The sequence below is a fragment of the Trachurus trachurus genome (assembly GCF_905171665.1).
Source record: "Trachurus trachurus genome assembly, chromosome: 19".
NCBI lineage: Eukaryota > Metazoa > Chordata > Actinopteri > Carangiformes > Carangidae > Trachurus > Trachurus trachurus.
The window spans coordinates 17,327,124-17,343,789 of record NC_139913.1 but is presented as its reverse complement, the minus strand read 5'-3'; positions in this window follow the sequence as shown (position 1 = coordinate 17,343,789).

Genomic DNA, 16,666 nt, shown 5'->3' with positions numbered 1-16,666 from the left:
CTTTTTCGTGGCTTTAACGAAGTCGTGGCCTCACGAAATTTCATCCACAGGTCAAGAATGGCGAACTCTTTCAGCGGATACAGTCGTTTCCCATGGGCGTGGCTAAATGCCTCAATAGCGCCCCCTTGAAGTTTTTCCGAAATTCTCCATAGACAAATTTCGCTTACTTTGTCGTACACATACAAAACTCGACACACACGTGTATCATACCCAAACATACAAAAAATTGAATTAGAGCCACGCCCTAAACCCAACAGGAAGTCGGCCATTTTGGTTAGCATTTCTTTGACGCAAAACGAACTCGTCCGAGGGAGTTCGCCCGATTGACTTCAAATTGGGTACAGAACATCTCCAGACCAAGCTGATTACGGCTTGTGCTCCGCAGGTGTGTAGCTCAAAGGGCGTGTCTGCTAGGGCACGGCCAAGTCCCACGAGTCAGCTAAAAAGGTTTAAATGCTAACACGCCCACAGATTTGATCGCAGCGGCTTCAAACTTGGTGCACATGATGAGGGCGTGACCCTGAACGATCCGACATATTATTTTCCTACGTCACTCATAGCGCCCCCCGGTGGTAACAGGAAGTGCGCTAAAATTCATTAAAAATACATCGTTGACCCCATCAACTTCATTCCACTTCTAAAACATGCCGAACAAGTTGGTGAAAGTATTTCATGAACGCTATGACGCTACGGCTAATGGCCCCCTTGTGGAGGCGACAGGAATAGCGCTCCATCGTGAACTGCCACCTCCCACGGATTTTGCCCGATTGACTTCATATTCGCTACAGATCATCAGGAGACCAAGCTGGTCAAACACTATTAAAAGCTTTTCTCTACGTCAAACGGCGTGGCTGCTAGGGGGCGACAAATTTGGTCAACTGCTCGTTTAGTCGCCATGCTATTACGTTTGCCTTCCACGCCCACATACTTGATCGTAGTCACTTCAAAATTTCAGTACATGATCAGAGGCCCGTCCTCTACGCCTCCATTTGATCGTACGCTAGCTCGCTCAAGACGCCCCCTTGTGGACACAGGAAATGTCGTGTTTTGCATCAACATTGTCCGATCAGCTCGAAACTTCACATGTGTGGTGAGGTCACGACCCCGAACACAACGGCCCACATCCCGTTGCCGCCCCCTGGTGGACGAACCGTAAACCTGCCGTAACTCCATCGTACGTTATCCGATTTGCTCAAAACTTCACGTGTTCGACGAGGGGACCGCCCTCGACGCAGCCGCCCACGTCCGGTTGCGCGCGGGGGTTTCGAAGAGCGGCCCGGGGGTAGCGGGGACGCCGAGTGGCGTGGAACGAGGGCCCGTCATAGCCGCTTGCGGCTTTAATTAGGCCCGAGCGGCGAGTAGCACTCGCCGGAGGGACTATTGAAATCGCGCTGTTTATTATTATTATTAGGCCCGAGCGGCGAGTAGCACTCGCCCGCGGAGGGCCTATTGAAATCGTGCTGTTTATTATTAGGCCCGAGCGGCGAGTAGCACTCGCCGGAGGGACTATTGAAATCGTACTGTTTATTATTCTTATTATTATTATTATTATTATTATTCCGTCGCCTTCATGCCCCAATTTGGCCCCTTTCCCGACTTCGAAAATGCGCCAACTTTTGCCCGGACGTCCGGCCTGATCCGAAATTCGACATTTTTGGGTGGTCGCACATGGGCGGCGCTAAATTACCGAATAGCGCCCCCTACAAACCCGTGTCAATGGCATCGCCATTCGTCTTACTTTGTCGTACACACACAAAATTCGGTACACATATGTATTATACCCAGATATACAAAAAATCCTCTTGACCTCATGACCTCAACCCAACAGGAAGTCGGCCATTTTGGTTTTGATTTTTCCCGCCTAAACTTAACTCCTCCCACAGAATTTGCCCGATCAAGTTCAAATTAGGTACGCAACATCGTCAGACCTAGCTGAGCTTATCATGTGCTCCGTGAGTCCGTAGGTCAAAGGGCGTGGCTGCCAGCGCTCAATACACTATGGCGTGCTCGCCATGTACATACGAGTGGCTCTCACGCCCACATACTTCATCCAATCAACTTCAAACTTGCTGGACATGATGATGGCTCCGCCCTGAACGTCCCGATATATTAACATCCCACGTAACTCATAGCGCCCCCCGGTGGTACCAGGAAGTGCCATTTTTTGCATCAACATTGTCCGATTTCCACGAAACTTCACATGTGTGATGAGGGGCTGACCCTGAACACACCTGCACGCATCTCATTACTGCCCCTAGTGGACGAACCTTTAACTGCTCATAACTCCCTCATGCTTTGTCCGATTTCCACGAAACTTCACATGTGTGATCAGGGGCTGACCCTGAACACACCTGCACGCATCTCATTACTGCCCCTAGTGGACGAACCTTTAACTGCTCATAACTCCCTCATGCTTTGTCCGATTTCCACGAAACTTCACATGTGTGATCAGGGGCTGACCCTGAACACACCTGCACGCATCTCATTACTGCCCCTAGTGGACGAACCTTTAACTGCTCATAACTCCCTCATGCTTTGTCCGATTTCCACGAAACTTCACATGTGTGATCAGGGGCTGACCCTGAACACACCTGCACGCATCCCATTACTGCCCCCTAGTGGACGAACCTTTAACAGCTCATAACTCCCTCATGCTTTGTCCGATTCACTCCAAACTTCACATGTGTGATGAGGGGCTGACCCTGAACACACCTGCACGCATCCCATTACTGCCCCCTAGTGGACGAACCTTTAACAGCTCATAACTCCCTCATGCTTTGTCCGATTCACTCCAAACTTCACACGAGTGATGAGGGGCGGCCCCTGAACGCACCAGACCACATGCGGTGACTGCCCCCTGGTGGATGAACGAAACATTGCATTTTTGGCCTCCTTCCAGGTTTTTTCTCCATTTCTGCTCAGCGCCACAGCGTGCCTCAGGCCCCGCGGTGGCATGGGCAGCGAGGGCCGCCATCGCCGCTTGCGGCTTTAATTATTATTATTCTTCTCCGCCTTCAAACCCCAATTTCGCCCCTTTCCCCAACTCTAAAATGCGTGAACTTTTTGCCGGACGTCCGGCTTCTTCCGAAATTCGATATTTTGTGCTGCTCGCGCATGTCCGACGCGAAATGGCGAAATAGCGCCCCCTACAAAGTTCAAAAAAGCCCATAGGGAATTCGGGTCACTTTGGCGTAGACAGACGAAATTCGGTACACATATGTACCATACCCAGATATACAAAAAAGCCTCTTAATGTCATGGTGAAATGTCAACAGGAAGTCGGCCATTTTGAATTGGTCGTTTTTGGCGCCAAATTAACTCGTCCAAAACCATTCGCCCGACACGCTCCAAATTTGATAGACAACATCGTCAGACCTAGCTGAGCTTATCTTGTGCTCCGCAGGTCTGTAGCTCAAAGGGGTTGGCCTCTGGCGTGCCCCCAAGTTTGGCGACTGTTTCGGTGCTCGCCATGTAAATACGATTGGCTCTCATGCCCACATACTTGATCGTAGACGTTTCAAACTTGGTGCAAAAATCTATGGCGAGACCCTGAACGATCCGACATATTATTTGCCTACGTCGCTCATAGCGCCCCCCGGTGGTAACAGGAAGTGAACTAAAATTCATTAAAAATACATAGTTGACCCCATCAACTTCATTCCACTTCTAAAACATGCAGAACCAGTTGGTGAAGCTACATTATGAAGACTGTGAAGCTACGAGTAATGGCGTCCCTGTGGGGGCGTGGCTACCATCAATTCCTCGCCATGAAAATACGTTTGGCTTTTTGATGGCTTTAATGAACTCGTATCATCATGAAATTTGATACACAGGTCCAGGGTGGAGACCTCTTCCATCTGATAGGGGTGTCGCTCATGTGGCCCCCTAGTGGAAACCGGAAGTGCCATTTTTTGCATCAACATTGTCCGATTTCCACGAAACTTCACATGTGTGATGAGGGGCTGACCCTGAACACACCTGCACGCATCCCATTACTGCCCCCTAGTGGACGGACCTTTAACTGCTCATAACTCCCTCATGCTTTGTCCGATTTCCACGAAACTTCACATGTGTGATGAGGGGCTGACCCTGAACACACCTGCACGCATCTCATTACTGCCCCCTAGTGGACGAACCTTTAACTGCTCATAACTCCCTCATGCTTTGTCCGATTTCCACAAAACTTCACATGTGTGATGAGGGGCTGACCCTGAACACACCTGCACGCATCCCATTACTGCCCCCTAGTGGACGAACCTTTAACTGCTCATAACTCCCTCATGCTTTGTCCGATTCACTCCAAACTTCACATGTGTGATGAGGGACTGACCCTGAACACACCTGCACGCATCCCATTACTGCCCCCTGGTGGACGAACCTTTAACTGCTCATAACTCCCTCATGCTTTGTCTGATTCACTCCAAACTTCACACGAGTGATGAGGGGCCGCCCCTGAACGCACCAGACCACATGCGGTGACTGCCCCCTGGTGGGTGAACGAAACATTGCGTTTTTGGCCTCCTTCCGGGTTTTTTCTCCGTTTCTGCTCCGCGCCACAGCCCCGGCGTGCCTCAGGCCCCGCGGCGGCATGGGCGAGCGAGGGCCGTCCATCGCCGCTTGCGGCTTTAATTATTATTATTATTCTTCCGCGACAACATGCCCCAATTTCGCCCCTTTCCCCAACTCGAAAATGCGTGAACGTTTTGCCGGACGTCCGTCCGGATCCGACATTCGATATTTTGTGCTGCTCGCGCATGTCCGACGCGAAATGGCGAAATAGCGCCCCCTACAAAGTTCAAAAAAGCCCATAGGGAATTCGGGTCACTTTGGCGTAGACGGACGAAATTCGGTACACATATGTACCATACCCAGATATACAAAAAAGCCTCTTAATGTCATGGTGAAATGTCAACAGGAAGTCGGCCATTTTGAATTGGTCGTTTTTGGCGCCAAATTAACTCGTCCAAAACGATTCGCCCGACACGCTCCAAATTTGATAGACAACATCGTCAGACCTAGCTGAGCTTAACTTGTGCTCCGCAGGTCTGTAGCTCAAAGGGGTTGGCCTCTGGCGTGCCCCCAAGTTTGGCGACTGTTTCGGTGCTCGCCATGTAAATACGATTGGCTCTCATGCCCACATACTTGATCGTAGACGCTTCAAACTTGGTGCAAAAATCTATGGCGAGACCCTGAACGATCCGACATATTATTTGACTACGTCGCTCATAGCGCCCCCCGGTGGTAACAGGAAGTGAACTAAAATTCATTAAAAATACATAGTTGACCCCATCAACTTCATTCCACTTCTAAAACATGCAGAACCAGTTGGTGAAGCTACATTATGAAGACTGTGAAGCTACGAGTAATGGCGTCCCTGTGGGGGCGTGGCTACCATCAATTCCTCGCCATGAAAATACGTTTGGCTTTTTGATGGCTTTAATGAACTCGTATCATCATGAAAATTGGTACACAGGTCCAGGGTCATGACCTCTTCCATCTGATAGGGGTGTCGCTCATGTGGCCCCCTAGTGGAAACCGGAAGTGCCATTTTTTGCATCAACATTGTCTGATTTCCACGAAACTTCACATGTGTGATGAGGGGCTGACCCTGAACACACCTGCACGCATCTCATTACTGCCCCCTAGTGGACGAACCTTTAACTGCTCATAACTCCCTCATGCTTTGTCCGATTTCCACGAAACTTCACATGTGTGATGAGGGGCTGACCCTGAACACACCTGCACGCATCCCATTACTGCCCCCTAGTGGACGAACCTTTAACAGCTCATAACTCCCTCATGCTTTGTCCGATTCACTCCAAACTTCACACGAGTGATGAGGGGCGGCCCCTGAACGCACCAGACCACATGCGGTGACTGCCCCCTGGTGGATGAACGACACGTTGCATTTTTGGCCTCCTTCCGGGTTTTTTCTCCGTTTCTGCTCCGCGCCACGGCCCCGGCGTGCCTCAGGCCCCGCGGTGGCATGGGCGAGCGAGGGCCGTCCATCGCCGCTTGCGGCTTTAATTATTATTATTATTATTATATTCTCCCTAAAATCGCATTTTTGGGGGCTTCAACATGCCCCAAAACGCGTAAATTTTGGCATGCACATCAGGACTGGCGAAAAATTTGATATTTTAAAGTCGTTGGAAATGGGCGTGGCCAAATGGCTAAATAGCGCCCCCTAGAAAATTTCAAAACATCAGCCCCGCCTTTGTGTGTCACCTAGACGCATGAAATTTGGTGGGCTTATAGAACATGGCAAGACACACAAAAAAGCCTCTTATGTCATGGTGAAATCACAACCGGAAGTCGGCCATTTTGATTTGAATTTTTGACCTGTTTGATCTATCTTCTCCTAGGGATTTTGTCCGATTGACTTCAAATTGGCTGGAGACCACCGAGATGCCACTCTGATCAAAAGTTGTGCTCCGCAGGTCTCTAGGTCAAAGGGCGTGGCTTCTGGGGCCTTGAGGATTTTGGCGACTTTTCGTTTGCTCGCCATTTCACCTTCGAACAGCTCTAACGCCCACATACTTTATCCGATCAGCTTCAAACTTGCTAGACATGATGTTGGCTCCGCCCTGAACGCCCCGATATATTAATTTCCTACGTCACTCATAGCGCCCCCCGGTGGTAACAGGAAGTGGCCAGGTTTTACCTTAACGTGTACAGATGGCACATAGTTCACCCCATCAACTTCATTCCACTTCTAAAACATGCAGACTAAGGTGGTGAAGCTACATCATGAACGCTGTGAAGCTACGTGTAATGGCGTCCCTGTGGGGGCGTGGCTATCATTCCTCGCCATGACAATACGTTTGCCCTTTGGATGGCTTTATTGAACTCGTATCAACATGAAAATTGGTACACAGGTCCAGGGTCACGACCTCAACGTTTCTATGTGCTCATAGACGATCTCACTCATTCGCCCCCTAGTGGAAACCGGAAGTGCCATTTTTTGCATCAACATTGTCCGATTTCCACGAAACTTCACATGTGTGATGAGGGGCTGACCCTGAACACACCTGCACGCATCTCATTACTGCCCCCTAGTGGACGAACCTTTAACTGCTCATAACTCCCTCATGCTTTGTCCGATTTCCACGAAACTTCACATGTGTGATGAGGGACTGACCCTGAACACACCTGCACGCATCCCATTACTGCCCCCTAGTGGACGAACCTTTAACTGCTCATAACTCCCTCATGCTTTGTCCGATTTCCACGAAACTTCACATGTGTGATGAGGGACTGACCCTGAACACACCTGCACGCATCCCATTACTGCCCCCTAGTGGACGAACCTTTAACTGCTCATAACTCCCTCATGCTTTGTCCGATTTCCACGAAACTTCACATGTGTGATGAGGGGCTGACCCTGAACACACCTGCACGCATCCCATTACTGCCCCTAGTGGACGAACCTTTAACAGCTCATAACTCCCTCATGCTTTGTCCGATTTCCAAGAAACTTCACATGTGTGATGAGGGACTGACCCTGAACGCACCTGCACGCATCCCATTACTGCCCCCTGGTGGACGAACCTTTAACTGCTCATAACTCCCTCATGCTTTGTCCGATTCACTCCAAACTTCACGCGAGTGATGAGGGGCGGCCCCTGAACGCACCAGACCACATGCGGTGACTGCCCCCTGGTGGATGAACGAAACATTGCATTTTTGGCCTCCTTCCGGGTTTTTTCTCCATTTCTGCTCCGCGCCACGGCCCCGGCGTGCCTCAGGCCCCGCGGCGGCATGGGCGAGCGAGGGCCCGCCATCGCCGCTTGCGGCTTTAATTAGGGCCCGAGCCTGTGACAACGTCCCAGGGAGGACCCTATTGTAATTCGACATGCACATTAGTCAACGTGCCAGCCGACGAGTAACAACAAGTAAGCAAGCAAGTAACCAAGTACTGCATAGACCTGGCGCAAAATATCCCAGATATTGTAATGTTTATTATTATTATTCTTCCGCGCGTTTGAACGCGATTTCGACCCCTTTCCCAAGCCGAGAAACGGATGAAACTTTCGACGCAGGGGGGGAAGCCCGAAAATTGCGATTCAGTGGTGGTCTCGCATGTGGGCGTGGCCAAATGGCACCACAGCGCCCCCTAGACCGCGCATAGGGAATGAGGGTCTGCGACACCGATTTGTCCGAAACTTGGTAAACATATTCATCAACCACAGATCTACAAAAAATCGCTTTACAGACATATCCGAAAACCAACAGGAAGTCGGCCATTTTGCTTCAAACTTTGTTTACGCAAAACGAACTCCTCCGAGGGGTTACGCCCGATCGACTCCAAATTGGGTAGAGAACATCGTTAGACCTAGCTGAGCTTATCTTGTGCTCCGCAGGTCTGTAGCTCAAAGCGCTTGGCCTCTGGCGTGCCCCGAAGTTTGGCGACTGTTTCGGTGCTCGCCATGTAAATACGAACGGCTCTCATGCCCACATACTTGATCGTAGACGCTTCAATCTTGGTGCAAAAATCTATGGAGAGACCCTGAACGATCCGACATATTATTTGCCTACGTCGCTCATAGCGCCCCCCGGTGGTAACGGGAAACGTACAAAAATTCGTTAAAAATACATAATTGACCAAATCGACTTCATTCCACTTCTAATACATGCAGACCCGGATGGCGAAGCTACATCATGAACACTTTGACCCCACGAGCAACGGCGTCCGTGTGCCGCCGCGGCGAATGTGTATCTTCCCAATTTAAATTACGTTTGCCAAATACGCGCACATACTTCGTCGTAGCCACTTGAAATTCAAAGGACATGACGTTGGCTCCTCCCTGAACGTTTTGATGTATCGACTTCCTGCCTGGCTCATAGCGCCCCCCGGTGGTAACAGGAAGTACGCAAAAATTCATAAAAAATCCATACTTCACCCCATCAACTTCATTCCACTTCTAATACATGCAGAACCAGTTGCTGAAGCTACATTATGAACGCTGTGAAGATACGACGAACGGCGTCCGTGTGCCGCCGCGGCGACTGGCGATTTTTTATCGTACAATTACGTTTGCCTTTTTCGTGGCTTTAACGAAGTCGTGTCCTCGCGAAATTTCATCCACAGGTCAAGAATGGCGAGCTCTTTCAGCGGATAGAGTCGTTTCCCATGGGCGTGGCTAAATGCCTCAATAGCGCCCCCTTGAAGTTTTTCCGAAATTCTCCATAGACAAATTTCGCTTACTTTGTCGTACACATACGAAACTCGACACACACGTGTATCATACCCAAACATACAAAAAATTGAATTGGAGCCACGCCCTAAACCCAACACGAAGTCGGCCATTTTGGTTAGCATTTCTTTGACGCAAAACGAACTCGTCCGAGGGAGTTCGCCCGATTGACTTCAAATTGGGTAGATAACATCTCCAGACCAAGCTGATTACGGCTTGTGCTCCGCAGGTCTGTAGCTCAAAGGGCGTGGCTGCTAGCGCACGGCCAAGTCCCACGAGTCAGCTAAAAAGGTTTAAATGCTATCACGCCCACAGATTTGATCGCAGCTGCTTCAAACTTGGTGCACATGATGAGGGCGTGACCCTGAACGATCCGACATATTATTTTCCTACGTCACTCATAGCGCCCCCCGGTGGTAACAGGAAGTGCGCTAAAATTCATTAAAAATACATCGTTGACCCCATCAACTTCATTCCACTTCTAAAACATGCCGAACAAGTTGGTGAAAGTATTTCATGAACGCTATGACGCTACGGCTAATGGCCCCCTTGTGGAGGCGACAGGAATAGCTCTCCATCGTGAACTGCCACCTCCCACAGATTTTGCCCGATTGACTTCATATTCGCTACAGATCATCGGGAGACCAAGCTGGTCAAACACAATTAAAAGCTTTTCTCTACGTCAAACGGCGTGGCTGCTAGGGGGCGACACAGTTGGCCAACAGCTCGTTTAGTCGCCATGCTATTACGTTTGCCTTCCACGCCCACATACTTGATTGTAGTCACTTCAAAATTTCAGTACATGATCAGAGGCCCGCCCTCTACGCCTCCATTTGATCGTACGCTAGCTCGCTCAAGACGCCCCCTTGTGGACCCAGGAAATGTCGTGTTTTGCATCGACATTGTCCGATCAGCTCGAAACTTCACATGTGTGATGAGGTCACGACCCCAAACACAACGGCCCACATCCCGTTGCCGCCCCCTGGTGGACGAACCGTAAACCTGCCGTAACTCCATCGTACGTTGTCCGATTTGCTCGAAACTTCACGTGTTCGACGATGGGACCGCCCTCGACGCAGCCGCCCACGTCCGGTTGCGCGCGGGGGTTTCGAAGAGCGGCCCGGGGGTAGCGGGGACGCCGAGTGGCGTGGAACGAGGGCCCGTCATAGCCGCTTGCGGCTTTAATTAGGGCCCGAGCCTGTGACAACGTCCCAGGGAGGACCCTATTGTAATTCGACATGCACATTAGTCAACGTGCCAGCCGACGAGTAACAACAAGTAAGCAAGCAAGTAACCAAGTACTGCATAGACCTGGCGCAAAAAACCCCAGATATTGTAGTGTTTATTATTATTATTATTCCGCGTCTTTGAACCCCGATTTGACCCCTTTGCCACGCTCGAAAACTCACCAAATTTGGGACACACGTCGAGTCCTGCGAAAATTGCGATATAGTGCAGTCGCCGTTTTTCGCCAGGGCAAAATGGCTCAATAGCGCCCCCTAAACACGTTTCCAAATTCCCATAGGGATTTTTGGTTTATTTGGGCGGAGCCATTCCAAATTGGATACACATATGTATCATACTCTGACATACAAAAAAATGAATTGGAGCCACGCCCTAAACCCAACAGGAAGTCGGCCATTTTGGTTAGCATTTTTTTGACGTAAAACGAACTCCTCCGAGGGAGTTCGCCCGATTCACTTCAAATTGGGTACAGAACATCTCCAGACCAAGCTGATTACGGCTTGTGCTCCGCAGGTCTGTACGTCAAAGGGCTTGGCTGCTAGCGCACGGCCAAGTTCAACGAGTCAGCTAAAAAGTTTGAAATGCTATCATGCCCACATACTTCATCGTAGACACTTCAAACTTGGTGCAAAAATCTATGGCGTGACCCTGAACGATCCGACATATTATTTGCCTACGTCGCTCATAGCGCCCCCCGGTGGTAACAGGAAACATATAAAAATTTGTTAAAAATACATAGTTGACCAAATCGACTTCGTTCCACTTCTAATACATGCAGACCCGGATGGTGAAGCTACATCATGAACGCTTTGACCCTACGACGAACGGCGTCCGTGTGCCGCCGCGGCGACTGACGATTTTTTATCGTACAATTACGTTTGCCTTTTTCGTGGCTTTAACAAAGTCGTGTCCTCACGAAATTTGAAACACAGGTCAAGAATGGCGAGCTCTTTCAGTGGATAGAGTCGTTTCCCATGGGCGTGGCTAAATGCCTCAATAACGCCCCCTTGTTGTTTTTCCGAAATTCTCCATAGACAAATTTCGCTTACTTTGTCGTACACATACGAAACTCGACACACACGTGTATCATACCCAAACATACAAAAAATTGAATTGGAGCCACGCCCTAAACCCAACAGGAAGTCGGCCATTTTGGTTAGCATTTCTTTGACGCAAAACGAACTCCTCCGAGGGAGTTCGCCCGATTGACTTCAAATTGGGTACAGAACATCTCCAGACTAAGCTGATTACGGCTTGTGCTCCGCAGATGTGTAGGTCAAAGGGCGTGGCTGCCAGGGCACGGCCAAGTTGCCGAATTCAGCTAAGAAGTTTGCAATGCTATCACGCCCACAGATTTGATCGCAGCGGCTTCAAACTTGGTGCACATGATGAGGGCGTGACCCTGAACGATCCGACATATTACTTTCATACGTCACTCATAGCGCCCCCCGGTGGTAACAGGAAATGCCATATTTTGCATCGACATTGTCCGATCAGCTCGAAACTTCACATGTGTGATGAGGTAACGACCCCGAACGCAACGGCCCACATCCCGTCACCGCCCCCTGGTGGACAAACCGTAAACTTGCGGTAACTCCATCGTACATTGTCCGATTTGCTCGAAACTTCACGTGTTCGACGAGGGGACTGCCCTCGACGCAGCCGCCCGCGTCCGGTGGCGCACGGGGGTTTCGAAGAGCGGCCCGGGGATAGCGAGACGCCGAGTGGCGTGGAACGAGGGCCCGTCACAGCCGCTTGCGGCTTTAATTAGGGCCCGAGCCTGTGACAACGTCCCAGGGAGGACCCTATTGTAATTCGACATGCACATTCGCCAACGTGCCAGCCGACGAGTAACAACAAGTAAGCAAGCAAGTAACCAAGTACTGCATAGACCTGGCGCAAAATATCCCAGATATTGTAATGTTTATTATTATTATTATTATTATTCTTATTCTTCTCCGCGTTTGAACGCGATTTCGACCCCTTTCCCAAGCCGAGAAACGGATGAAACTTTCGACACAGGGGGGGAAGCCCGAAAATTGCGATTCAGTAGTGGTCTCGCATGTGGGCGTGGCCAAATGGCACCACAGCGCCCCCTAGACCGCGGATAGGGAATGAGGGTCCGCGACACCGATTTGTCCGAAACTTGGTAAACATATTCATCAACCCGAGATCTTCAAAAAATTTCATAAAATGACATACCCGAAAACCTACAGGAAGTCGGCCATTTTGCTTCAAAGTTGGTTTACGCAAAACGAACTCCTCCGAGGGGTTACGCCCGATCGGCTCCAAATTGGGTCCAGAACATCGTCAGACCTAGCTGAGCTTAACTTGTACTCCGCAGGTCTGTAGCTCAAAGGGGTTGGCCTCTGGCGTGCCCCGAAGTTTGGCGACTGTTTCGGTGCTCGCCATGTAAATACGAAAGGCTCTCATGCCCACATACTTGATCATAGACGCTTCAAACTTGGTACAAAAATCTATGGCGAGACCCTGAACGATCCGACATATTATTTGCCTACGTCGCTCATAGCGCCCCCCGGTGGTAACAGGAAACGTACAAAAATTCGTTAAAAATACGTAGTTGACCAAATCGACTTCATTCCACTTCTAATACATGCAGACCCGGATGGCGAAGCTACATCATGAACACTTTGACCCTACGAGCAACGGCGTCCGTGTGCCGCCGCGGCGAATGTGTATCTTCCCAATTTAAATTACGTTTGCCTTTCACGCGCACATACTTCGTCGTAGCCACTTGAAATTCAAAGGACATGACGTTGGCTCCGCCCTGAACGTTTTGATGTATCGACTTCCTGCCTGGCTCATAGCGCCCCCTGGTGGTAACAGGAAGTACGCAAAAATTCATAAAAAATCCATACTTCACCCGATCAACTTCATTCCACTTCTAATACATGCAGAACCAGTTGCTGAAGCTACATTATGAACGCTGTGAAGATACGACGAACGGCGTCCATGTGCCGCCGCGGCGACTGACGATTTTTTAGCGTACAATTACGTTTGCCTTTTTTGTGGCTTTAACGAAGTCGTGTCCTCACGAAATTTCATCCACAGGTCAAGAATGGCGAGCTCTTTCAGCGGATAGAGTCGTTTCCCATGGGCGTGGCTAAATGCCTCAATAGCGCCCCCTTGAGGTTTTTCCGAAATTCTCCATAGACAAATTTTGCTTACTTTGCCGTACACATACGAAACTCGACACACACCTGTATCATACCCAAACATACGAAAAATTGAATTGGAGCCACGCCCTAAACCCAACAGGAAGTCGGCCATTTTGGTTAGCATTTCTTTGACGCAAAACGAACTCCTCCGAGGGAGTTCGCCCGATTCACTTCAAATTGGGTACAGAACATCTCCAGACCAAGCTGATTATGGCTTGTGCTCCGCAGGTGTGTAGGTCAAAGGGCGTGGCTGCTAGCGCACGGCCAAGTTCCGCGATTCAGCTAAAAAGGTTTAAATGCTAACGCGCCCACAGATTTGATCGCAGCGGCTTCAAACTTGGTGCACATGATGATGACGTGACCCTGAACGATCCGACATATTTCTTTCATACGTCACTCATAGCGCCCCCCGGTGGTAACAGGAAATGACATATTTTGCATCGACATTGTCCGATTTGCTCGAAACTTCACATGTGTGATGAGGTAACGACCCCGAACGCAACGGCACACATCCCGTTACTGCCCCCTGGTGGACGAACCGTAAACTTAACGTAACTCCATCGTACATTGTCCGATTTGCTCGAAACTTCACGTGTTTGATGAGGCAACGACCCTGAACGCAACGGCCCACATCCCGTTACTGCCCCCTGGTGGACGAACCGTAAACTTGCTGTAGCTCCATCGTACATTGTCCGATTTGCTCGAAACTTCACATGTGTGATGAGGCAACGACCCCAAACGCAACAGCCCACATCCCGTTACTGCCCCCTGGTGGACGAACCGTAAACTTGCCGTAACTCCATCGTACGTTGTCCGATTTGCTCGAAACTTCGCGTGTTCGATGAGGGGACCGCCCTCGACGCAGCCGCCCGCGTCCGGTGGCGCGCGGGGGTTTCGAAGAGCGCCCCGGGGGAAGCGGGGACCGGGGGGGTCGTGGGATCGGGACGCCGAGTGGCGTGGAACGAGGGCCCGTCATAGCCGCTCGCGGCTTTAATTATTATTATTATTCCGCGACTTCGAACACGATTTCGACCCCTTTCCCAAGCCGGGAAACGGATGAAATTTAACACGCAGGGGGGGAAGCCCAAAAATTGCCATTCTGTGGTGGTCTCGCATGTGGGCGTGGCCAAATGGCACCACAGCGCCCCCTAGACCGCGCATAGGGAATGAGGGTCTGCGACACCGATTTGTCCGAAACTTGGTAAACGTATTCATCAACCCGAGATCTTCAAAAAATTTCATAAAATGACATACTCTAAAACCAACAGGAAGTCGGCCATTTTGCTTCAAAGTTGGTTTACGCAAAACGAACTCCTCCGAGGGGTTACGCCCGATCGGCTCCAAATTGGGTAGAGAACATCGTCAGACCTAGCTGAGCTTAGCTTGTGCTCCGCAGGTCTGTAGCTCAAAGCGCTTGGCCTCTGGCGTGCCCCGAAGTTTGGCGACTGTTTCGGTGCTCGCCATGTAAATACGAACGGCTCTCATGCCCACATACTTGATCGTAGACGCTTCAAACTTGGTGCAAAAATCTAGGGAGAGACCCTGAACGATCCGACATATTATTTGCCTACGTCGCTCATAGCGCCCCCCGGTGGTAACAGGAAACGTACAAAAATTCGTTAAAAATACGTAGTTGACCAAATCGACTTCGTTCCACTTCTAATACATGCAGACCCGGATGGCGAAGCTACATCATGAACACTTTGACCCTACGAGCAACGGCGTCCGTGTGCCGCCGCGGCGAATGTGTATCTTCCCAATTTAAATTACGTTTGCCTTTCACACGCACATACTTCGTCATAGCCACTTGAAATTCAAAGGACATGACGATGGCTCCTCCCTGAACGTTTTGATGTATCGACTTCCTGCCTGGCTCATAGCGCCCCCCGGTGGTAACAGGAAGTACGTAAAAATTCATTAAAAATCCATACTTCACCCGATCAACTTCATTCCACTTCTAATACATGTAGAACCAGTTGCTGAAGCTACATTATGAACGCTGTGAAGATACGACGAACGGCGTCCGTGTGCCGCCGCGGCGACTGACGATTTTTTATCGTACAATTACGTTTGCCTTTTTCGTGGCTTTAACGAAGTCGTGTCCTCACGAAATTTCATCCACAGGTCAAGAATGGCGAGCTCTTTCAGCCGATAGAGTCGTTTCCCATGGGCGTGGCTAAATGCCTCAATAGCGCCCCCTTGAAGTTTTTCCGAAATTCTCCATAGACAAATTTCGCTTACTTTGTCGTACACATACGAAACTCGACACACACGTGTATCATACCCAAACATACAAAAAATTTAATTGGAGCCACGCCCTAAACCCAACAGCAAGTCGGCCATTTTGGTTAGCATTTCTTTGACGCAAAACGAACTCCTCCGAGGGAGTTCGCCCGATTGACTTCAAATTGGGCCGAGAACATCTCCAGACCAAGCTGATTACGGCTTGTGCTCCGCAGGTCTGTAGGTCAAAGGGCGTGGCTGCTAGCGCACGGCCAAGTTGCCTAATTCAGCTAAAAAGGTTTAAATGCTATCGCGCCCACAGATTTCATCGCAGCAGCTTCAAACTTGGTGCACATGATGAGGGCGTGACCCTGAACGATCCAACATATTATTTTCCTACGTCACTCATAGCGCCCCCTGGTGGTAACAGGAAGTGCGCTAAAATTCATTAAAAATACATCGTTGACCCCATCAACTTCATTCCACTTCTAAAACATGCCCAACAAGTTGGTGAAGGTATTTCATGAACGCTATGGCGCTACGGCTAATGGCCCCCTTGTGGAGGCGACAAGAATAGCGCTCCATCGTGAACTGCCACCTCCCACGGATTTTGCCCGATTGACTTCATATTCGCTACAGATCATCAGGAGACCAAGTTGGTCAAACCCTATTAAAAGCTTTTCTCTACGTCAAACGGCGTGGCTGCTAGGGGGCGACAAATTTGGTCAACTGCTCGTTTAGTCGCCATGCTATTACGTTTGCCTTCCACGCCCACATACTTGATCGTAGTCACTTCAAAATTTCAGTACATGATCAGAGGCC